Source organism: Lontra canadensis, unplaced genomic scaffold (assembly GCF_010015895.1).
Source record: "Lontra canadensis isolate GAN:19392208 unplaced genomic scaffold, GSC_riverotter_1.0 scaffold9, whole genome shotgun sequence".
Taxonomy (NCBI): domain Eukaryota; kingdom Metazoa; phylum Chordata; class Mammalia; order Carnivora; family Mustelidae; genus Lontra; species Lontra canadensis.
Window position 1 is genome coordinate 32,037,829 of NW_022631003.1, and position 25,123 is coordinate 32,062,951.

General features: G+C 36.1%; 1 protein-coding gene across 3 annotated transcripts in view; it reads right to left on the bottom strand.

The window, feature by feature from the left end:
* RASSF8 (Ras association domain family member 8) overlaps nt 1–25,123 on the bottom strand; it is a 126,252-nt gene that overhangs the window by 58,696 nt on the left and 42,433 nt on the right. Inside the window, exons 1-2 of one of the 3 annotated variants that reach the window (XM_032855223.1) lie at nt 22,975–23,077; nt 20,879–20,976 (exon numbers count right to left, since the gene is read on the bottom strand). The exons of 1 other annotated variant lie outside the window; for it this stretch is intronic. The gene's annotated coding sequence lies outside the window, so the exon portion shown is untranslated. Of the gene's footprint in view, nt 1–20,878; nt 20,977–22,974; nt 23,078–25,123 lie in introns of those variants that run through there. One more of the 3 variants, XM_032855222.1, reaches the window with a different exon arrangement.

Consider the following 25,123-nt stretch of genomic DNA (forward strand, 5'->3'; position numbering starts at 1 on the left):
AAAAGACAGTCTCTTCAATAAATGCTGTTGGGAAAACTGGACAGCCACATGCAAAAGAGTATCTTACATTATACATAAAAAATAACTCAAAATGGATTAAAAACTTGAATGGATGACCTGAAACATAAAACTCCTACAAGAAAACATAGGCTGTAAGCTCTCTGACACTGGTCTTAGAGATGATTTTTTGGATCTGGCTCTGAAAACAAAGGCAAAAACAGCAAAAATAAACAAGTGGACTAGCTCAAGCTAAAAAGTTTCTGCAAAGCAAACTGTCAATAAAATGAAAAGGCAACCTACTGAATAGGAAATAATATCTGTAAATCATATATCTGTTAAGCAGTTACTATCTAAAATAGATAAAGAACTCCTATAATTCAACGGCAAAACCACAAACAATCTGATTAAAAAATGGGCAGAGAATCTGAGAAGATATTTTTCCAAAGAAGACATACAGATGGCCAGCAGGTACATGAAAAAAGACACTCAACAACAGGGAAATACAAATCAAAACCACAGTGAGATATCTATCACCTCATACACGTTCGAATGGCTATTGTCCAAAGACAAGAAATAAGTATTAGCAAGGATGTAGAGAAAAGGGAACCCCTGTGCACTGCAGGTAGGAATGTAAATTCATGCAGCCACTACGGGAAATGGTTTGTGTTCCTCAAAAAATTAAAATGGCATTACCATATGATTCAGTCATACCGTTTCTGGGTATTTATCTAAGGAAAACAAAAACACTGACTAAAAAAGATAAATGCACCTCCATGTTCACTGCAGTATTATTTATAAATAGCCAAGACATGGAAACAACCTAACTGCTCTCCCTCGAAGGACAAATGGATTAAAAAAATATGACACACATACACACACATATAATGTGATACATATATATATATAACAGAATACTGTTCAGTCATAAGAAAGAATAAAATCTTGCTATTTGTGACAACATGGATGGACCTTGAAGGCATTAAACTAAGAGAAATAAACTAGAGAAAGATAAATACCATATGATTTCACTCATATGTGGAATTTAAAACAACAGCAACAAGAAAAAAACCAAGCTCACAGATACACGGAAAAGATGGGTAGCTGCCAGAGGCAGGATGTAGGGTGTGGGTGGGTGAAAATGGCTCAAGGAGTCAAAAGGTATAAACTTCCAGTTATAAAATAAGTTATGGGGATGTAATATACAGCATAGTGCCTACAGTTACTAATATTGGATTGCATATTTGAAAGTGGCCAAGAAAGGGACGCCTGGGTAGCTCAGTGGGTTTAAGCCTCTGCCTTAGGCTCAGGTCATTGTCTAAGCGTCCTGGGATAGAGCCCTGCATTGGGCTCTCTGATCTGCAGGGAGTCTGTCTCCCCAACTCTCTCTCTGCCTGCCTCTTTGCCTCCTTGTGATCTCTGTCTGTCAAATAAATAAATAAAATCTTAAAAAAAAAAAAAAAAAGTGGCCAAAACAGATCTTAAAAGTTCCCCATTGCAAGAAAAAAAAAAAAAGTTTAACTATGTTATAGGAACAGATGTTAACCAGACTTACTGTAGTAATTGTTTTATAATACATGCAAATACAGAAACATATAAATATTAATACATAAATATAATAAAATATTAATACCAAAAAACCCCATCCTTCTTCCCAGATCTAGAAAGCTGAGTTTTCTAGAACAAACAGCAATAATATAACAGATTAAGGTAACATTGCAACAAAAATCCAGGCCATGGGAGCTATGGTCTAAGATTGTCAGGAGATCTTAAAATCTTAGGTTTGGGAGAAGCTAATTCTTAATCTAAAGAAGCACTATAAATGAAACAACAAAAAGGCACTAGTTAGACTTTAGAAACTGGGAGTCATTAGATAATCCAAAAACAAAAACTCCAATCAACCAATCAAGCAAGCAAACAAACAAAAAACCCCCTAAGAAACCCTAAATTACTTCCACATTTTAAGTTTAAAACAAATGAAAAAGAGTGAATTTCCCAAATGTTTCAAGGAAAAATAGGCCCTTCCTGCCTTTAGTTAAACAAACTCTTTAGTTGAAGGTTCTGACTCTCCAGTTTTGGAGAATATGACTGCTTGACAGGCAAAATACAGGATGAAAATAAAGATAATAGTAATTTGGTAACAAATTATAAACTTCAACTGGCCACCAGCACTTCAAAGTAACCATTAGTCAGAGTTAGTGGGGTCTGTGGTCACAGTGTTATAGAGAAGTACTGTCTTTTGTTTATATAGTATGAATAGCTAGGACCTTATCAATAAAGAAAAACCAGAAATGGTATTATTGAGAACAAGTAGAGTTACTAAAGAAAAACTATTATTTCCCTTAATTTCATTTATTTTTTTTAAAAAAGCACATTCAAGTCAGCATTTCTTACAACAAAACAATACATTGTCTTATTTTCAGTATTACATACTTTTCTTCTCCTAACAACATCACTATGAAAAATAAGGAAAATTTTCATTTCTTTACAAATGGAGATAAGTTAACAAAGTATAATGTTACTTAACTTTAAAGATACACACAAAAGATAAAGGATTTTCCACGGCCTCACATATTAATTTAGACTAAATTATACCTCAATCTCTTTGCTGGTGAGGTAGCCTACCTATGGAAATATATTTTGATATCAGTTAATTTCTATTTTTCAGTTTTGTGTCAGATTTCAGAGGATATTAATGAAGAAAGCATTTTCTAGAAATCTGAACACTAAAGCAGCAGACCGGAATGATCATTTATTATAGTATTACTGGTCTTTGGTTTAAACATGTCATCCCTAAATCCTATGCTAAGATGCTCTTCAATAATATTGCAGTGAGGAGTCCCTTATACCAAGGGGTGACTGTATGAGACATTAAAAAAAAAAAATACTATATTCAGTTCAAGTAGTAGTAAGGTCTAAAGAAAAAAGAAAAAAAGTAAGGGAGAAAGGACCATAAGTAAATAAGTAGATAAGTAAGCAAGTTAAGTAAATAAAGCTGTAATCCTAACAAGTTTTTATTTCCACAACTACAGCTATAACACAGTTTTAAATTCAATTGTTAGAGCATTAGTATTTTGATCTATGATTAAAATCTAGTGAATTTTAAATTCATTTTCTGCCAATTGTATAAAAAAATCTAATTTCATCGTTACAAACTCTGAGCACTGTCAAAATTTGTTTTTTATTTCAAATATCCATTCAAGAAAATTTTCAAAAAACAAATATTATAAATCAGTAAAATCAACTTGCCTTAAAATTTTCTGTCATGGAGAGGACTTTTATATGCTATTTAAAATGGAATTTATCCTGAATTCAATTCAACTGTCCACACCAATGAAGACTTCCATAGAAAAATATTGCATGTTTGTTCTTCCTATAAAACAAAGCGATAATTTACCTTATTTATTATTCCCAAAAGCAAATTGGCCCAATTTCAACAAACCACTGAAATTCCAGAGGAAGTTAATAAAGGCACATTTAGAGTATATTTTACCTTGCCTGTTAAAAGTCTGATTGTTTGACTACAGATGCCAAGAATGTAATGTAAAAAAGGATTATCAGCTCGGCCGGAACACACACCATGAGCAATTAATTATGTCTGCTATGGGCACAGGTATACACACATGACATATTTCATCATCCTTCATGTGGAAGTTGCTGGTTAAGAACACGTTTTAGTGGTCAGCCCTGAATTCACATCCTGACCCCACCACTTCTTGGCTCTACAACTTTAGACAAATTACTAGTTTCCTTGGCTCTAAAGTGGGAATGATCATCCTTAAATTTGTCAAAGCTACATAACAATGAACATGAAGACTTAAATACAGTCTGGCATGCAGTAATTGCTTAATAAAAAATAGCTACTACTATTACTACAGGAGTTCGGGTCTTTCAGAACTCATTAGTGACTCATCACTGAACATGATCTTGAAACAGGCAGTTCTCTGCCAAAGGCCTGCTTCTGCCGTGAGGGAGCTTTCCCTTAGCGAGTCACTGGACGTATGGCACTGGCTCCTGTGGCTGCATCTGTGGCACTAGCAGCTCAGGCCGGGCACACGAACACAACTCCGTGAGGCTACAGAGGTCCACACTCTCATATTCTCCAAACCAATGCTACAGGTCTGAGGTTTGTCCCTGCAATATAGAAATGTGTCATTTACTCAGAATGAGGCTTAGAAAAATAATGGTTACAAAAATAGAACCATTTTATTCTTCCTGGGACCACTCACCTACCTACCAAGTGCAGGATAAGAACTGGTAATTATACTCTTCTAAGAATTTCAGAGTCTTAATCTAAGCCTACTCAACACTAGCCACACTGAAAGAAAAAAGACTTCTATCAACATGAAATCTACTTTAATGATAAAGTATACATATAATGAAAAAAATTCTTTGAAAATTTAAAGTTAGTTAGAAAATGCTTATTGTTATATAACCAGGAAAAATGAATATATCTAAAGAGAAAGTAGGGCCTTTTATTTTAAAAAGTAAACTTTTCAATAGTTAAATATGGTATCAAATCTTATGCTATTTGAAATTCTAATTCTGTGATCATGATTTCTAATGAATAGTCTTGGCTACTCTTTCAGGTCCTATTATATGATTTTACTGAGCCCGAGTGTTTCTGATGAGAAAGCAATAAAATGAGAAGGACAAGGGACTTAAGTAGTCAGCAGACCTGGGTTCACTGTGTATTTCAATTGTGTAACCCTGAACTCCCTTAAACTCACGCAGGCTCATTTTTTTCAGCTGTAGAATACTGATAAGAATATTTTTCTCATTAGCCTGCTGTGAGCATCACCCTAAATTCACCTATTTAAAATGAATAGGTGTTCACTAGTATGAACACCAAAGTGCTGTCCCATCAGGTGGTTATCAGTAGAGAAGCCACATTTTCCCATGTGTTTATACAACTGGATTACTGGAAGCAGGAGAGAAGCTGGGAGGGAAGTCCTGTGGGCACTGCATATGAAGAGAACTCTGTCACCTTTATGACTATGCACCTATTAGCAACAAAGAACCCTGTGGATAACATGTTGCTGCCTACATGGAAATCTCATCATTGTTTTATTTTGGGAGATATACTTTCCTTTATTTTGATTCTGTTAATTTAGGTGGAGGGACAGAGCATGAAGATGGAACAAACCCACCACTCCAAACACTCACATGGAAGGAAACATCATGGACAAAGAATACCCCCAAAAACCAAATCTGGATACTAATCAGAGTCCCCACAAATTTATAAAAACTCAACTCACTTACATGATTAGCAAAAATGTAAATAATATATAAACACAGTGTCATGAGTGTGTGAAGAGTGATATAATGATATGAGGCCAGATGGGAAGATGACTTCTATTCCTCCATCTTCAGAAACACAGGAAGCTGTTTACATGCACTGAAAAAAGGTTTATCTAAAATCGACACAACCAACACTCCCAAATAGCACTGTAACTAGCAATGAAGAGATCTGGTTTTCTCACTTTTTAAATATTAAATGCCTGAGAGCTTTTGTTAAAGTCATTTGTAATATTTATTAAGTACCTCTCATATGCCAGGAACTGTTCTAAGTGCTTTGAATATATCAATTTATTTGGTCCTCATAATAATCTTAAAAGGTAGGTACTATTATTTACCCTACTTTTTATAAGAAGAAACCATGGCACAGCCAAGTTACAAAACTTGCCCAAGATCAAATAACTTCTTAGGAGTAAGGCCAGGATCTGAATCCAGGCCATCTGCAACCAGACCTCAAATCATAAACTAATAAATTCTACCATCTAATGAAAGAAGTAATTAAGCAAAATGTACATTATACTCAATAGTTTCAAAAAACCATTTACTACTAAAGGTCTACTATTTGCCACACATATAATAACAAAAGATTTAAAGACACTAGATTTAAACTGAAGTTCATGGATGAGTCTCCATTTCTCAGTTAATTATGTCCTCACTTTTACTTGACTCAGCGATTTGTGGTACTACAGGTAAAGAGGAAGCAAGGACCTAGAAGAGTAACTACTACTAACAAAAATATTACTGTTTATGAAAAAGAAGAAAGCTCCTCTGGGAAATACTTGACTAATTTTTTGGAAAATAAGTTCTGGGGAAATTCTCAAAGTACCGAATAAAGTCAAACATCTACTATTTTCAGTAAGGACTTCCTTCCATGAGCATATGACTGTCGACTCTGAGATGTGGAAAAACACAAACTAAAGCAGCATCAGCTCTCATCCCAAAAGAAACTGCAATAAAAACTTGTCGTCTGATAGTACTACTCCCAGATTGATTCATACGTGGCTGCAATATATAAAGGTTTAACTTTTGCAGTGAAATACCTCTAGATCTAAAAAAAAAAATAGGATCATTAGTCAGTTACCTTTTATTTCATTCATGTTTAGTCATGCACTTCTTTGCCATTCCATGAGCCACTTTAAAATGAAGAAAACTTTGTTACTTCTAAGTTCAGTGGGCTTTTCCTCAGTCTTATAATCAGCAACTTCCCAAGTATAAGAGAATCACTGACCATATCTCTAACCACGTCCACCCTTTCTCTTCCAAGTGTGTCTGCTGCCTGCCCCTCTTGACACTTCCTCCTGATGGAAGCTCCACACAGCCATCTATGTCTCTCTCTGCCCACTATTCCTTCAGCTGACTCTCATTTTGTATACGAGCACATCTGCACCACCTCTACATATTTGGTGCTAAATGTTCCTCATATGAGAATCTGTCAACTCAGATAGTATGATCAAGATGGTCTGTGATTCTCTATTATACTTTTATCACTATGGCTCCCTCAGAGGCTATAAGCACAAGACCACATGACAATATTCTCCAGGACACAAAGGATTGAGAATCCTTTAGGTTCTACAGATATTGCTGTAAGGCTTCCTTCAGTTTCTGAGGTACAAAGGTGGATAATTCTTCAGATGACCTCACAAAATCTTTCTCAGATCTGCACTGGGCAGAACAAGAAACTCAATTCTTAGGACCAAAAAGGTAAGTGATAACCTCCTATCACTCTTGGATTCCACAGATGGAAAGACAAAATGGTACCAAGGCCCTTAAAACTCTTAAAAATGACAAATGTACTAAGCTAGAGAGAGATAGTTTCTGTTTTCATAAACAGAACTGATTGATCCTAACCAGTCTCCCTTCTACCCCCAGTTCCCTCTCTCCAGTCTCTTAGGTATCCAAAATTTCATGTTCCTAGCTGAAAGGCCCCAACCAATCATTCCCTACTCTGCCTCATCACTAACAATAGAATTTTGCAGCCCAGAAGCATTTCTTTTCTTCTTTACCAAGTCTTCCTCATGTTTGTTCGTCACCAAAGTCGACCAGATATGGAAGGAGAGGAATATCAGACTGACTAAAGCACATTAATCACCAATTGGTAATAAGAGAAGAGATAATTAGGGAGAGAGTTTTCTATTGTTCCTTAAACCACAGTGCCCATTCTCAGGTCCAGGGGAACTGGGGGGTGTGTAGCAAGCAAGGTGCCTAGGGTACAAAAGGATGCAAGGAGGCATCATTCTCAAGTGTCAACATCGTATTTGCATGACTCTAAAAGTGAGTGCCTCCTGTATTCTGCGCCCTTGTAGGTGCTTCAGTTTCCTTTTTCTAAAGGCCCTGTGACAGTCTGCCTACAAGTCAAAATGGCTAAGATGGTTCCAAGTGGACAAGAAGGACACACTTTAGCTGTTCTCAGACAGCTGCCTATGAAGAAGCAATTTGTTCGGCCTTCCCTTCTAATTTCCCACTAATTTCTAATTTAGTATCTGGCTAGAACCTAAACCCTTGGCTGGTGCCTGATCAACTTTCCTAAACAAAAGAGGACGAAACACTGGCAAGTGAGAAAGCCTTCTGCTCCCAGGGTCTCAAAATCTATTACGTATCAGTTGGCCATTCCAGGGCTGTGGCATACCAGATGCTTGGAAAACCAGTGGTGCAGTCACAGGCACACCATGGCTAACCAGGATGCCAGTCTCCTTATATAAGCTCCAGCATCATCACGATCTCCTTTGATTTTTATAGTGGATCAGATAATAAATAAGTAGCTATACCTCCCATCATAAAACAAAAACAACTTTCTTCTGATCCCACTCCCCCCACCAGCTATCCTCCATATCTTATTCCCTTTTCATATTCTCACCTTCCATTCTCCACTGCGTTCATTCCTGTTAGGCTCGCACCCCCATTGCTCCACCCAAATCAAGCTTATCCATCATGTTTAGCTCATTGTTAAATCTAAGAGTCAATTTATCCTTCTCTTTCTTCATTTGGCTTCCAGAATACCTGTACTCTCTTCTTGCTTCTCCTCCAATCCCACTGATGTTCCTTTTCAATCTCTTCTCTAGAAGCTTTATTTATGTTTGAGAATCTCAAATCTCAATTATAGGTCCTTTACTCTCTTCCATTTATATTCACTCCTTTGGTGATTTCATTCAACTTGATCATTTCTTGAAATGCCATATACTTGACAATTCCCATGTATTTCGAGCTCAGACCCCTCCCTGAACTTCAGCCTCACATTCAGATGCCCAGTCAACATTGCCACTCTGATGTCCAGTAGACATCTCAAACTCAACGTGTCTGAAAAGAACTTTTACATTTACCCCCCTACCCCTTATCTGTGGCACCCACACTCTTTCATCTCAGTTCAAAGCAACTAGAATGCATCCTTTTAGTTGCTTAGGCCCAAATGACTATAGTTATCCTTGACTTCTTCCTCTCATAACCCATATCTAATCTGTCTCTAATCCTGTTAGCTCTGTCATATCTACCCTACTGTTAACTGCCAACCCGAATGACTGCACCAGCCTCCTAAGTAGTGTTCCTGCTTTTGCCGGGTGCTTCCTCCATCCCCAAACAGCCTATTCTCAACAAGGAAACCAGAAAGAAAAGAAAAATATTTTATAACAGAGAGACAGGAACTTAAATATGCAAATGACAAGACATAATGAAGCAGCTAGACCTTCATACCTTTCTAGGCACACCTCGTCATATCGTGCTTATTAGCTTTATTGAACTTTGCAGATCCTGTGTTTTTTTTACAAACTCAAAGTTTGTGGCAACCCTGCAACAAACAAGTCTCTTCATACCATTTTTTTTTTTTTAACAGCATCTGCTCACTTTGTGTCTCATATTTTGGGAATTCTCACATTTTAAATTTTTCATTATTATTTGTTACAGTGATTTGTGATCAGTGATTATCTCTGAGGTATGCCTATACCATAAATGCAACAGTTGCAAGTACAGGTATGTAAATGCAGGTCTGTTGATAGGAAACTTAAAAACTACAAGAGGGACTGCTGTTTGTGACATGGTTATTAAGTTGGGGAACAATTCTCTTCAAATTCTGAATTAAATATGATTTTCTCTTAATTTCCGTAATAGTTGCAATCCTGGAAAATTCATTAGATATTAAGACAATGCAAAAATGCTTTGTGTATACATGTAAAAAGTTATGCTTAGCTGTGGCTTTTCAATAGGAAAACAGAGTGGGCCATTTTAATAGCACTGTGTGGAACTGTCCTGTGTACCACAGGATGCCCGGCATCTCTGTGACCCATTCACTAGAGGCCAGTAGCATTCTTCCAATCACTGTGATAACCAACAACGCCCTCACAAACTTCCTAAACACCCCTGAGGGTGGAACTACCCCTGCTTAGAAATACTATTCTAGAAACAGTCTCTGATCCAACAGGCTCTCTTGACTCTGTGGTTTAATCAAAACACGCATGAACAACATATTGAAAAGCACAAAGCCCCATCCATCTTAAATATGGAAATTATATTTATTCAGGAATATTCTGGTATATCCACTGGTCCTCAGCCCAGATAATCCCCTTGTCCTAACATGCTGGTGAGCTTGGCTTTTTTTGTGAGATGGGGATGGGATTATGATAACCAGCAACTATGCATTATACATAATTTGAAACTGAGGGCTTCCATTTTGCAGTAGAAAAACAGACGGGGAAGTATAAGTATACAGGAAAGAACATGGACTGATTAAGAATCAAAAAGATATTGGTTTTAAGAGATGTATCCTCCTATTTGATAGATTTTTATCTACCGGCTAGGCACTGGGACCACAAATAGGTGTAGAAGAGTTTCTGTCCTAGAGAAGATGTTCAAAGGGAACAAATCAGTCTCCAGCTGGGTCTTGGTTTCTTCTAGCTCAAATGTGAATGTTCAAAGTGCTTTCCAAGTAAAAAATAAATATTTTATGTATATGTTATAGTGTAGCACAGGGAAAATACAAAATGAAGCAGGCAAGATAGTACTAGAACTAAGGTAGTCACCCATATGACATTTTATTTTTCACATGATATAAATATTACTATATAAAATTACTATTTTGGTTTTTTCTTTTGTTTTTTGAAAGAGAGAGACACAGCAAGAGAGGGAACACAAGCAGGGGGAGTGGGAGAGGTGCACTGAGCAGGGAGCCTGATGCAGGACTCGATCCCACGACCATGAAATCATGACCTGAGCTGAAGGCAGACGCTTAACGACTGAGCCACCCAGGCGCCCCTGAAATCACTATTTTGTTAATGGTAAAAATCATTACTTATATTTCTACTTGATATAACACAAAGATGGAGTGTACACATTCAAACAATTCTTGGGAGCAAAATGGAATAGCAATGGCAGTTAATACCAGCATGATTTTTCTGAAAGTGTTATTTGTTGTACAAAAAAAAAGCAATTTTTAATCATTTCATCCCTCACACAGTTCACATTTTGACAAGGCAAAATTTGCCAAGAATTTGCACAGTAAAATTGTCTGGTGGCTATAGAGCAGCTCACAGGAGAAAATGTTAACAAAATGAATGGAATGTTAAATTAACTGGTTGGAAACACAGGATAGCTTTTAATGTTATCTATTTATATCTAATTTTTTAAGTGGGAACATTTTATAGCAGCAATATCCTTTTGAAGAATGAGGGTATGTTAAATATTTAATTTTTTGAGATTATGGAGAAACTATCAAGAATAAAGAACGTAAGTAATCTTTCTCCTTACAGAGATTTCTGAAGTTTAGGTTGCTCCAAATCTTTAACATGTCTACTTCTTCTCCAAATAGAACTTTATCTACTTATAATTTTGATCCTTTCAATACAAAGCCCAGAGCCCCAGAAAAGGTTGTTTGAACCAATTGGAGTAAGAATCTCATTTTTAAAATTAGTCCTCTCCTTCCCATCCACATTCATAGTCACACTTAACTGTACTTGTTAAGCCCCAAAACATCATGCTTCTTATGTGCCTTTTTAGGCTTTGCATATGCTATTTCTTAGGCCATTTTCAAAAGCTTTCTCCCCACCTCCTAAAGACCTACTCACCTTTAAACACTTAACTTAAATGGTATCCACAAACAGACTTCCTTAACCTTTGCACAAACTTCTTGTTATACTCTCATCACACCTTCTTCATTCCACAATTGCATAATTTATGACATGACTAAAATCATCTACTACCTGTAAGCCTGAAGACTGGGCAATCCAGGACTAAATACAGATTTGCTAATGAAGAGAACAACTATGGAAGATAATAGGGAAAATGATGTGGTCATTTTGCAAAAGACCCAAACCTTGAGATCTATTACTTCCTCCAGTTTTGTGTTATCAAAATTTATTTATAAATTGTAAAAAAATCAAATTTGGTATACATATTCCAATTATTCTATTAATTTTCAAGGTTTCAGCTATATTTTTTCCCAAGAAACAAATACATCTCCGCAGCTGATGTGCAAAACAAGTGCCTTTAATTCATACGAACTCTATTAAATGCATAAACATTCATATTTGAAATATTTAAGGAAAAAAATCCTATTTACACTATGAATCATCCAAAATATAGAAAAAACACAAAAGGAAAAAAAAAACATACCACAGAGAATTTACAGGGAAAGCAGGTGTGGTTCCTGAACACTACAATTCATGCCTTTCAATGTTAAGAAGTGCTTAACTGATTTTTTCCTTCCCTACCCCCCAAATTTCCCTGCCTCTCAAATTTCTCATATCAGAGAGATCATATGATAATTGTCTTTCTCTGACTGACTTATTTCATTCAGCATAATACCCTCTAGTCCCATCCATGTCGTTGCAAATGGCAAGATTTCATTTCTTTTGATGGCTGCATAGTATTCCATTATATACATATACCACATCTTCTTTATCCATCCATCTGTTGATAGACATCTAGGTTGTTTCCATATTCAGGGGGGAGACAAACCTAAAAGATGCTTAATCTCACAAAACAAACTGAGGGTTTCTGGGGTGGGGCAGGTAGGGAGAGGATGGTTGGGTTGTGGACATTGGGGAGGGTATATGCTATGATGAGTGCTGTAAAATGTGTAAGACTGACGATTCACAGACCTGTACTCCTGGGGCTAATAATACAGTATATGTTAATAAAAATAATTTTTAAAATGTGCTTAACTGAAGAAATATAAACCCAGCTCTCCAGTGTAAACTGAGGAACCACAGGTGCAGTTGGTTGTGACTACGACCTCCCATGGCCAGTCAAATGAACTATAAAGATACATTAAGGAGGTGTGAGAAGTACGTACGTAAAATAGCTATAATCAAAACTTACCCATCAGTACAGCTAAGGTAATTTGCAGAGATGGAGAGGGGAATTAACAGGTGTCTAATTTCAACATATATACTGTTTTATAAGATCACAATTTCATTTAATCTTTACAGCCACCCTGTGAGCTAGTTATTGTTAACCTCAATTGAACAAGTAAGGAACTAAAGCTCAGAAAGATGAATGTGACCTCACTTGTCCTATATCCTCACTGTCTTACTCAACAACAATGACCTGTGTTCTCTGAGCACGAGCTACAAATCAGGCACTACGGGTATACCCCGAGTGACCACCTAGAACAGCAATGGTTTACATTTTCATCCCAACATAATTATCCATAGTGCCATGTTTCACTTTCCAAAGTGCCTGGTTTGAACAATTACATAGTTTCTGTAAGTACAGAAGAGTGAAAGTCTGCTTTTATGAAAAACATATCTAGCCTAGGTCTGAAACAAGATTGAAGCATTTGGGGAAAACATCATTCCATTAATAAAAATGGTGATAATTATCATACACTAAATTTTGTACTTGCTAAGACCTTCACATACACAATTGACTCCCACAGGTTTGAACTGTGTGGATCCACCTTTTATGCCTATTTTTTCAATAAATACGGTACAGTACTATAAATGTATTTTCTCTTCCTCATGACTGTAACATTTTCTTTTTTCTAGCTTATTTACTGTATGAATATAGTATCTAATACATATAATATCCAAAATATTTGTTAATTTTTTTTTGTTATTAATAAGGCTTCTGTCAACAGTAGGCCTTTAGTAAAGTTTTTGGGGAGTCAGAAGTTATAAGTGGATTTTTAGCTGCATGGAGGTGGGCATCCTAAACCACAGTACAGTAAGGGTTAACGTATAATTTAATCTTACCTAACATCTGAGTAAGAAAACTGGAGTTTAGAGACTAAGCAGTCAAGGTCACACAATAAATAACAGGATAGGCTGACCTGTACCCAGCCTGATGAGTCGAGATGACACGTGGCAGTTTTTGACAGCTTCTTGAGACATCCTGGAAGTAAGGGATAAGGATGAAGCCAGAATCCAGGAAGATTTATCAAGGTTGCCCTTCTTGCAGTGTGAGTCTCTTTCCTCTAAGTCCCAGATCTTGGGTAGCTTCTCCTAAGTGGTGTTAGTGTATGTGTATGTGTGTGTTGTGTTATGCTTTCACAGAAACTATTAAAAGAGAAAGGCTTAACCCTGGGCAAAATGAAGACTATCCATTGAGGCAAGTCAAAGACCGATGTGGGGAAGCTTGCTGGAGACACAAAGACTCTAGACTTAGTAAGATCATGGGGAGACTTTCGTAAGCTTTGAAAGTGGAGGTTTAAGACAAGTTTCCTTAAATTCCTAAGGAACCAAGTATACTCTGGTTGAAATGTAGAGAAAGGAAGAGTGAAAGAGGGAAAGAGAGAGAGCACAAGTTCAAGAGTTTATCACCTGGCAATAACTATGTTTCCCATTTGGTGTGTGAACCTTCTTAACTTGGAGAGACTCTATATTCCTTAAGGGCAGAAAATATGGATGCCATCCTATAACTTCCATGAGGTCCACTCTAACTAAAACAAATTGCCTTTTTATAATTAGAAGGAATGTTATGGCATCACTACTACCTTAGTATTATCTAAGTAGTATGTAAGAACAAAAATTGATTTAGTATTTTGGCCCTGTTTAATATTTACGTTCTCCCTACCACATTCAGGTAGGTATAGGCACCATTTCAATTTATAGGGACAGAAACTAGGTCACAGAAAATGATAGTCATTGGTGTAATCAGGAGTAGACTCAATGATAGTCTCATGTATATTAAGTAATTACATACTACCTTATTTTTATATATAAACTCAGCCAAATGGAAGAATGAAAACCAACAATAAATATTCATTGAACCTCCACCAATTCAACACTCTAATAGTCATATCTACTGTTAAGATTATTCTGGTAATTAAAAGAGTCAGCCTGTAAAGAATCATGTGTAACACACACATACACTACACACAAACTATTAATGTAAGTTTAAAAAGGCATAAACACATGTCATAAGTACACATTTTCTGCAAAGATACCGAAGAAACTATTAAGAGTGGTTACCTTTAAGTAGAGCAAATACAAAGAGGAAGAAGGTAATCTTGTTTTTTGATTTATACCTTCATATACATTTTAAACTTAACTCTATTACTTTTTTAAAAATGAGCAATTATTTTAAAAATACAAGGACTAATGCTTTGCTCAAACCTCTTTTCTAGAATTTCAGAAAAGTAGAAGGTATCAGACATGTCTTGTCAGAAAAGCAACTTTTAGAATCAAGCATTGTCTTAGGAGAAAATTAAACAAACAAACCGGAAAACTATTTTGACAATGTAAAATCAAATTTTATTTAAACTTAAAAGTGGTTCATCTGTCATTAACTGCAATTCTTTAAAGAGCATGCTTCCTATGGCGGGAAAATGCCTCACCACTCTCACCTCAGGAATATGTGCCCTGTGATGAGACAGGTTCAAGGCTGTGCCAGGACCTTTTCAGGGTCTTACATGCCAGAGAGACCAAAGTTCTTCCTTAGTCACAAAGGAGTGGTGGTACCTGCAAATCTATAATTACTAGACAAAACAAGTCCACTGTTAAAAGCTGTGTTCAGGAAGAACAGCACAAAAAAAGTTAACAAAGTTAACACTTAAGACTTCAGAGGCACAGCATCCCACACGGTACATTTCCTAAAAATTATTAAGTTTCTTGCCCAGGTATAATTGCTGTAAACAGAATAGGAGAGTCAATGGAAAAGGGGAGAGAGGGGTAAATAATAAAAATGGCTGCAGAACTAAAATAAGTGCCCTAATTCTCCCACTTGATCCATAAAGACTTTAGTAAATTTGATTCAATGTCATTGACAATCAATATTTGAACATCTAAACTGCTGTGGCACTTGATACATAGGCATGGGGGAAAGGGCTCAGATTTAAACATAGGAACATATTGTTCTTTATCATTCTCAGGGATGTTGTTGGGCCCCACACTCCCAGGAGGCATAATTACCAGATGCACAGGTATATACCACAGTCAAATATGAATGGCAGCTGGGGAGTGCAGTCTGTTCAGCCCTAATCAGAGACTTTGATGATCCCCCCGTTATTTAATTCTGTATATAATCCATCCTAATAAATAGGTTTTTACAATAATTTTTTTCAAGAGATAATGAAATCTTAGGCATTTGATCAACCTTAGAGTTTTTAGAAAACTGTATCTATTTTCAAATTTCTGATTATAAATATATTTTTAGAGAATCTGTAATAATAATTTGATAATAATAATAGTTATTATTATTTTCTTATAGTTCTACCACTTGCAGATAATCATCAATAACACTTTGTATATTGCCTCATTTTCTATGCAAGCACACTTAAAAATACAAGGTTATAATTTATATTGTGTCCTGACATTGTTACTTTTTAGGTTACTCTCATTTTCCATTTCATTAAATAGTAAAAAAAAATTATCTATAAATAAACAGGTATATAGATAGGTAGGCAGGTAGGCAGGTAGACAGATTCCATTACCGGCTGCAACACTGTCTGTCCTATAGTTGCATTATATGAGCATTCTGATCTATCTTCTCCCACAGCCAACAGAGGGATTACTTTAGTCTAGGTCACCTTTAACATAATATGGTACCACTCATATATGACTCATGTACATGTTTTTGAATCTTTAATGATATGACATACCAAATATGATATTCCTTTGTTAAGTACTAAGACTGAACAAATCTTTAGGTCTGTATGAAGTTTAATAGTGTCCTGCCCATGGGTCATTCACATTTCTACAGACTTTAATCTTCGGCATAAATTTTTGTTGCTACTATTAATGGTCTCTTTTTTCCTATTTTTGAACTGATTACTACTGGTATATAAATCATGATATTTACATTATAATGGAATTTTATTATATTAGTTTGGGTATCTTGGACATTTTTTATTATCTACAAATATTTTGTCTTTTCCAATAGTTCTATCTTTCTGTTCTTAATACATTGGCTAGATATTTCAGAGTTACTTTAGTAGTGATGACAGCAGGTATGCTGCTAATTCTAATAGGAGATAAAATTCTAGTGTTTCACCATTATTAGTATTTTGGCTATTTGACAGCTTGATTCCTAATTTGTTTAAAAAATTGCAGATACTTCCCATAAAATATTTATAGTAAGTATCTCTAAAACTGTGAGATAATAGGTGATTACATTTTTCTTCACAGTTCCCCAGTAAATGGACTATCTAGGTTTTCTACATTTACCTTGTACTTTTTAAAATTCAAATTTTATGTTTTTTTAAAAAATTACCCATTTAAGATTCTCAAATACATGTGGAAAAGTTTTGACAAGAATTTTACCATTTTTATCTATAGATAGCTATGGTTATATCCAGTAACTGCTAATTTTGTATATTATTTTTATTAGACTAGTCACAAACTCTTCCAATTTATTTTTCAAGTTTCCTAAAATGAAAGGACACACACACCTTTATCTTCTGATTTCTCCTAATGTTCCTTGCTGAAGGAGAATGTTTTGAACTCCAAATTCCCTTGATTAGTAATCATTATCCTGCAAAAATCAAGAGTGAAGCAAACCCTAAAAAAACTTTGTCTTTAGAAACAACATTCTATTGTCCTCTGTGAAAGAAAGCATATCTAAAAAATGCCTGGATACAAATTCCTCAAAGTACACTTATTCTGCTAATAAAAATGATACCTCATCCTTTTAAAATACATTCATGCTTAAGTACAAGATGTCATAAAATAAATACGTTAACAATCTGATATTGGGAAAATCCTAACATTCCCAGATCAGAGTTCCATAAAAACCAGATTCCAATACTTTTAATATTAAAACTTACAAGCTAACAAATACATGTGGCAATGTCTTCAATTCATTATCAAATTCTATTTTTTTCATATTTTAATAAGTAATCTTTATAGTGAACCTATCTTGTCATCTGCAATAGTTTGAGATACATTATCAGAAAATGCCAAGTTCAAATATAAACAGCTAACTTTTCATTTTTACTCTGCCAGGGAAATTGCAAAGTGCTAAAAAAAAATGCAAGCTGCTACTCGTCTTCTAAAAACAGAAATGAAATAATTAGATCACAATTGATGGTTCCTTTCTCAGAGGAGGGAAAAAAAGATGAATGCAACTGGAATGTTTATTGTCACTGAAATTCTTCAGGCCTGGATTCCAAGTATGGGTTTGATGCAGGTTACTATGACAACTTAAATTACAGAAAATGTCCCCCCTTCTTCTACGAAGTTTTTCTGCCAAAAGATCATTTGAGCCTCCTAAAATCTGTGTGCATGAATTACCTGTAACAACAATAAAAATCTCTTTACAAGTTTTATTCAGAAATGCCCCCATCTAAACCATTAAAACCAAGTATAAGCATATAAAAAATAAATTCCACTAAATCTACATGAGGCAGAAAACCTAACCTGAAAACTCAAATACACACACACACAGCTTGAAATATAAAACGTTGAGAGTATTTTGAAACTACTCCCCACTACCAGAAGCACAATATACTACCATCATAAGCTTCATTACAGAAACTATGGGAAATTACTCACAAGGCAGTTTTGAAAGAAGATTATAGGGCTAAGTCCTGTTTATCATTCTTTTCCCTCTATTAATGCCTTTTACAGGAAGGTACCAGAAAAGGGGGATGGGAGAAGAATACAGTCCTATTCCAAACAGAGAGAGAAGCAAATAAAATAAATAATCTGCAAAATCTTATATTGTCTTATGTAATCTGTTTTGTTTTTTTTTTTTTAACGTAAAATAGGAGGTTTAAACTTTGTTCTCACACAGCCTCAAATTTACAAACCAAGGAAAAGATGCCTTGTGATAAATAAAATGTGACTTAGTCACTATCATTCCCTAAAAGAATAATGGCTTAGGAAAAACTGCATCATTGCAGAGAAAATGTAATTTAGTAGAAATATTCTGATTGTAATACATTAAAAATTTAAAGCTGCTACATTAAAAAAAAAAGTTAAGGTGGTTTTACAGTGTAGCAATAGTGAGAATTCAAAGCTGGTTTTGTTGGTATCAAAGTCAACACAACTGAAATTAGAGGCTTCATTCAAAAAGGTTTAGGGAACTCACACATCCTCTTTCAATGAGTAAACTGGATCACTTCGGTAGTCAGCAAGAGCAAACCAGTTTTATGTACAGCTCTACCACATCCAAGAACCATTCATTTATTTAAAACAGACAAAACTCCGTTTAAAAAAGGAAGGCAAGGCAGTACGCTAAGGGAGTCTCTATGCACTTAAAGAATCAAAGGCTGTTAATTTTTAGCATATGAAACATTTGAGAAGAAATAGTCAAAAAATTAACTCTTTAGCAGCAAACTTAAAGCAACTCCTACATCTCCAAACTGTATGAGGGGTAATTAACAATGTTATAAAAGAAACAAAATAACTGAAACATTTAAACCCAAGTGTACACAATCTCTAAATATTAAATCTGAATCACAGTTTCTCTTGGTGTAACTTTTACATAAATCCTCCCAAATAGAAGATAACTAACATAAAGAAAAGAAAGGTTTACAGAATAGCTTTATCAGTGATAAAAGCTAAATCTAAAATTTAGGCGATGGCACAATTATGGAGAGACTGTAGTAAGTGGGACTACATAATACATTTTGTTCCTTATACTTTTCTTCTTTAGACTATATAACAAATAGCAGGGCTTAACTAGCATTATTCAGCTCTTACATGGATATAACAAAACCGCTCTATTAGAATCAGACTATCTTTAATTCAACACTTGGGGTCTTCTAGTCATGGATTTTGCTAATGCCATGAGCAATTCAACAGAGTCTACAGGAAGAAAACTGAACCAGTAAGGATAAGGACTTGGGGTTTTATGAATATATTTCCCTCCACATAGTTTAGCAATTACTACATGGCTCTAAGGTTATACTCTTTATTTCAGGGGGGAGTTAATTTATGTAAGACCTTCAAAAGTCATCACTGAAGCAAAAAATGCCAGCACATAACTTTTTTGCAAATGAGGGACTAAGGAATTTACGAGATGGCATGCTGGTCGGTGCCCTTAAAGAGCTTATTCACCTGTAAAATGTGAACAGTTTATTCACAAGTGATTCACATACTACAAACAAGATCAAATTATTTTCCCTTCTGAGACCAATGAGTCACTTTAATGTTCAAGAGAGGATACACATCAAGCATACAAAAAGCAAGTGAAAATTAATTTAGTTGTATATTCCTACCTCAAGAGACTTTGTGACCCCCTTTACTTCATGAAGCCAATTACACTACTTGCAGGACCGAAGCTCAAACTATAAGCTCTTCCAGACTTATAAAGACCTTCTAACCTTCACTGTTAGAAATATTTTTCTGCTTTAAAAGAGGCTGCTATCCATCAACTGATCTATCCAAAGACGATGTGGAGTGTGTGTGTGTGTATCTGAATATAAGAGAATATTATTCAGCCATAAAAAAGAATGAAATCTTGCCATTTGCAACGGTGCAGATGGAGCTAGTGAGTATAATGCTAAGTGAGTAAGTCAGAGAAAGATAAATACCATCTGATTTCACTCGTATGTGGAATTTAAGAAACAAAACAAGCAAAGGGAAAAAAACAAGAGAGAGAGAGAGAGAGAGAGAGAGACAAAGCAAGAAACAGACTCTAACTACAGAGAAAGAACTGATGGTTACCAAAGGGGAGAGGGGCGGAGATGGGTTGAGTAGGTGATAGGGATTAAGGAGTACTCTTGTTTTGAAGAGCATAGGGTGATGTATGGAAGTGCTGAATTACTCTATTGTACCCCAGAACTAATATAACACTGTATGCTAACAAGCTGGAATTAAAATAAAAACATAATCAATCAATCAATTAATAAAAAAAGAGGCTGCCAATTTAAAGCATGAGTAGAATAATGCTCAGGAAACCTAAGAGTGGTGACATACTAATTGGCAAAAATTTGCTTCAGACTTGAAACTTGAAATCTAAAGAGCATGTTTCATAATGCTATTAGTGTCAACCCAAATCTGAACCTAGGGCTTATATTATACTGGCAAAAGACACTATTGCTAATTAAACTTTATACTTATCTAAATATAGGGCTTACAAATGATGATTCTTGAGAGTTCATCAGTGAACATAACCTCCGAAAGTCTCCCCGAATTTTGAACAGTTGTTTTTAAAACGTCACTTTAAATGATACTCTTCTAGGATATATGCGAGGAGTACAACTTTGCAGACTCACCTTATGGCGCTGGAGTCCCCAAGTGGGAGGAGTGCTGAGGTAGTCTTGAGGAAGAGGAGAGCACCAGACAGGTATTCTAGGAAGAGGTACACAGGCACCTGAAAAGGTACACAGTGTTCTTACAGTCCCGGCTAATTTTTATCTTAAAAATGCTAAATCACCCATTTTAACTCATAAACATCAAAGACCAAATAAATAAGCTTTAGCTTCAAAAGTTTTCCCAAGAAGAATTTTTCATCCCCTCTCTGACCTTCTCCCTTACTCCTCTGGACTACAATACTTGGGGGGTGAGTTTGTTTTCTGTTTAGTTTCAATTAGCATTTTTCCACCACTGAAAAGAGAATCTCGGTTGTTTCTGAAAAAGGTCATTTGACGGGCCCATGGTGCTCTAGGAAAGACTGTGTGCTGCCTTTTTCTCCTGACCAAAGCTTCCGGTAATACCACAATAATTTCTTGAAAGCAGTTTAGCAATTAGACATTTGGAAAACTGCCTAAAGCCAGGGCCAAAAAGTGACGTTGAAGGAGACATCTCAGGTTTTCAGTCTTCAAAAATAAAAACAAAAATATGCCACATTTTTCTTTGGTGAGTATAAATTATTACCACTAGCTAACCCAAGAAAGAGAGTAACTTGGCATCAGTTCTTTTGACCATTCTATTGCCTAATGCTGTGAGAATGTGAAACTCTGCCATTAGTCATAAAGAAAGCCTAAGAAAGACATCTTGGCCACAAGGCGGGAATTGACGCAATTCAGATATCTGCCACATTCAGACTATGCCCTTAACAGATGTTTCTGCATTTATTTATAGAAAGGTTTACTTTAGTAACAAGACCATCTTCTATCAACTATTTTTTTGCACACACAGACACTAAACTACTTTTATTATGAATAGAAAGTTACAGAAAGTTAAAGAAAGTTACAATCCTCAACATCTTAGCTTTGAAATAATAAAAAATATCAAATTAGAAATAGTGTAGAGAGAAAGAACCCAAATGTGATGCAAGCTATCAGAAAATATCTAAATTTCAAACACAGCTGAGGATGGGGTAAGTTACTCCAAAATTTCCCTTCCAGAGCTGGGCTCTCTCTGCAAGGCTACTATAATCCTGAATGGAGACATTGTCGCTCAGTCTGATTATTAGACTAACATTTCACGTAACGTAATAGGTGTATAAAACTACTATTTCTGGATTATTTTTTACATAGTGTTATGGCTGCAGTGCAAAGGTGCATTAGCACATGCTCCCAAGTTTTAAAAGAAAAAGAGGGCAGCACTCACATTAACATTCTTTCTCATGAAAACAAATAAGCTTTAAGTGAACTAGGTACCACAGCATTCCTGTTTTATCATTTTATGTCAGATGGGTTAGAGCCTTCTGGCTTCAACTAGACCTACCTATCTCCTAAAGAAGCTAAAGAAAGACACATATTTGAGGCTTATGTATCTTGGTAAAAGAGCCTGTCCATTGAGCATGTCATCCAAAAAGCAATGAAGAGGGGGCGCCTGGGTGGCTCAGTGGGTTAAAGCCTCTGTCTTCAGCTCAGGTCATGATCCCATGGTCGTGGGATCGAGCCCCGCATCAGGCTCTCTGCTCAGCGGGGAGCCTATTTCCTCCTCTCTCTCTGCCTGCCTATCTGCCTACTTGTGATCTCTCTCTGTCAGATAAGTCTTAAAAAAAAAAAAAAAAAAAAAAAAAGCAATGAAGAGTCAGCCCCACTCAGGGAGAGTTTTGGAAGATGAATTTAAAACCACTGAGAAAGGCTATATAGACTAAGCACCCTAATTCCCACCCTTGGGCCGAGAAGCCACCTGGAATCCAGCTCTCTCTGACAAACAGATTCTTAATTATCTAAATCAAAAATCTCATTTTTTATCTGTCTTTTCTTCTTTACAGCCTCATCTTTCTTTTCAGTTTTGTTTTAAAAAAAAAAAATCTTTTGAACGTGGGAAGTGGGCAGTTGATAAGGAGTGTCTAAAATTGACAGAACCATTATCTTCTTATCCATAAAATAAGGTTATTAATACTAGAGCCAGACATTTAAAGGCCAAGATTATTGTGCCTATTTTCTCATGCATAATTTGAAATGATACTTACATTTATGCTAACATTAAAATCTCTCCTTTTTAGATTTTTATAATTACAAAATTCTGGATAAGTCAAGGTTCTCTGGAATACGATGGGAAGTGTTCTAGTCTTGTCAGTCCTGGGAACATGCTTTGGATGCCTGTGGGAAATGCCAGAACAGACAAGAAGCAAAGGTCTCAGGCTCTTGTATTCTTGTACTCACCTCTCTAGCCTCCTGTGAGGCTTCAGACCTCTCCCTACTGATTACTATAACCATCCTAACTATTCAACCTACTGCCCAAAACACTTAAAAAAACAATATACACACAAAAAAAGAGCAAATCCTATCATTCTATGGTTTTTAAAAGAAAAAAAAAGTCAAAACTTCTTTTGTTTTGCCTGTAACTGTAGTGACAATATTTTCTTAACCATAAATATGGATATAAGATCTAGCAGTTGTGAGGGTGGTCATGAAGACAGTAAGAAATTTGTGATTTAAACTGAGATCATCTCAGAAAATTTACAAGGTCCTGGGGCTCCACCTGAGACTCTTCACCATCCTTGCATGCCACTGTCTAAACTTCTTTCTCGTCATTCCCTTGAAGCTACCACATGACATGCCCCAGCCTCAACCCCACTGCTCAGCTCCTCAGCCTCTAGCGCTACTTCATGCTGGCATCTCATGCCCAGGTTCCACCAACTTTCTGTACTGACCAAACTCCAACTTACCCTTCAAGAGATGACTCAAATGTCTCACATTCCCTGGAAACCTTCCCTCATCCAAACTGATTCATCCCAGGAAATCTCAAGTGGCTGGCTAATAGTACTCTTGGGTACTGTTTCCTAAATCCCCACAACCCTACGAGGAAGGTAAGCTATAAAAAGGGAATAATCAGAATAAAGACTAGAAAGGTAAAATAAATGGTCGAACATCATATAGCTAATAAATAAAGGAGCCAGAAATTGAACTAAGGCAAACGGACTTCAGAGCTCAGGTTCTTCAACAACTGACCTCATCATCTTCAGTACGTACCCCTGTTGTAATACTTGGTATAATTACAATGAAATATTTGCCCTTCATTGAGGACAGACACACTTTGCACTGCTATCTATATGCAAATGAAATGGACCAATAACCAATGTATGTTAACATGTGCAATTTGGGATAAAAGATGTAAAAATGAAAAATCTCTATACTCTAATAATTACATTACTTTTGATAAAATTAAAATTTAGGTTATCTGAACATTCACTGGACACTTGCACATATTAGATTAGACATTCTAGTTTGGTAGCTAGCCTCCAAGATAGCCCCCAAAGATCCTTAACTCCTGGTCTTTGTACCCTAGTGTATTCTCCTCCCACTATGAGCACAGTTAACTTGTACAGCCAGCAGGATTATCAGGGAAATGATGTGTGACTTCCAGGCTAAGTCATAAAAGACAATGCAGCTTCTATCCTGCTCTCTGATCATTTGCTCACATTACAGATGGTCAATCGGCCCTATGGAGAGGTCCACCTGGTAAGAAACAGGCCTCCTGCCAATAACCAGTTCAAATTTGCCAGGCATGTGAGCAAACTACCTTGGAAGTGGATTTTTCAGTCCTAGTCAAGCCTTCACAGAGACTATTTACAACATGGGATGATATGTGGACTTCAAAAAAAATTTTTTTAAAGATTTTATTTATTTATTTGTCAGAGACAGAGGGAGAGAGAGTGAGCGAGCACAGGCAGACAGAGTGGCAGGCAGAGGCAGAGGGAGAAGCAGGATCCCCGCCGAGCAAGGAGCCCGATGTGGGACCCAATCCCAGGACGCTGGGATCATGACGTGAGCCAAAGGCAGCCGCTTAACCAACTGAGCAACCCAGGCGTCCCTGGACTTCAATTTTATGTAAGATTCTGAGCAACAGCCACCCACCTAGGACATTCCTGGATTCCTGATCCAAAGAAATTAGGTGAGATAAAACAAAACAAAACATGTATTGTTTTAAGTCCCTAGGTTCAGGGTAATTTGTTAAATAACTAATATATATCTATTGCCACATACACAGCCTTTATTTAAATCAGTTTATAAGAATGCAAATAGAAGCTATTGACACAAATGAACACAGTATTGGGTTATTGCAATTCAAATTGGGTTATTGCAAATATACACGGAACCAAACCAAAATTCCTATAC